Genomic DNA, 334 nt, shown 5'->3' with positions numbered 1-334 from the left:
ACAAAACTTGAAAATAACGTCAAATGAGGCCTAAATAATTTCAAATCGCACCAAAAATCCACCAACGGTATGAAATAATGTGGCAAAACTTGAAAATAACATCAAATGAGGCCTAAGTAATCTCAAAGCAGAGGAGATTTACCAGGATGTTGCCTGGTATGGAGGGAAGGTCTTATGAGGAAAGGCTGAGGGTCTTGAGGCTGTTTTCGTAAGAGAAAAGAAGGTTAAGAGGTGACTTGATAGAGACATACAAGATGATCAGAGGATTAGATAGGGTGGACAGTGGGAGCCTTTTTCCTCGGATGGTGATGGCTAGCACGAGGGGACATAGCTT

At 41.9% G+C, this 334-nt stretch overlaps 1 protein-coding gene across 1 annotated transcript in view; it reads right to left on the bottom strand.

Annotated features, from left to right (window-relative positions):
* The window catches only part of smug1 (single-strand-selective monofunctional uracil-DNA glycosylase 1), a gene marked incomplete at its 5' end in the record, with an annotated part of 3,206 nt that overhangs the window by 876 nt on the left and 1,996 nt on the right, over positions 1 to 334 (bottom strand). The gene's annotated exons all lie outside the window — the stretch shown is intronic.

Source organism: Rhincodon typus, unplaced genomic scaffold, assembly GCF_021869965.1.
Source record: "Rhincodon typus isolate 14 unplaced genomic scaffold, sRhiTyp1.1 hic_rhity00000054, whole genome shotgun sequence".
NCBI lineage: Eukaryota > Metazoa > Chordata > Chondrichthyes > Orectolobiformes > Rhincodontidae > Rhincodon > Rhincodon typus.
Note: the sequence above shows the minus strand (reverse complement) of the source record. Positions and strands in the feature narration are given on the sequence as shown.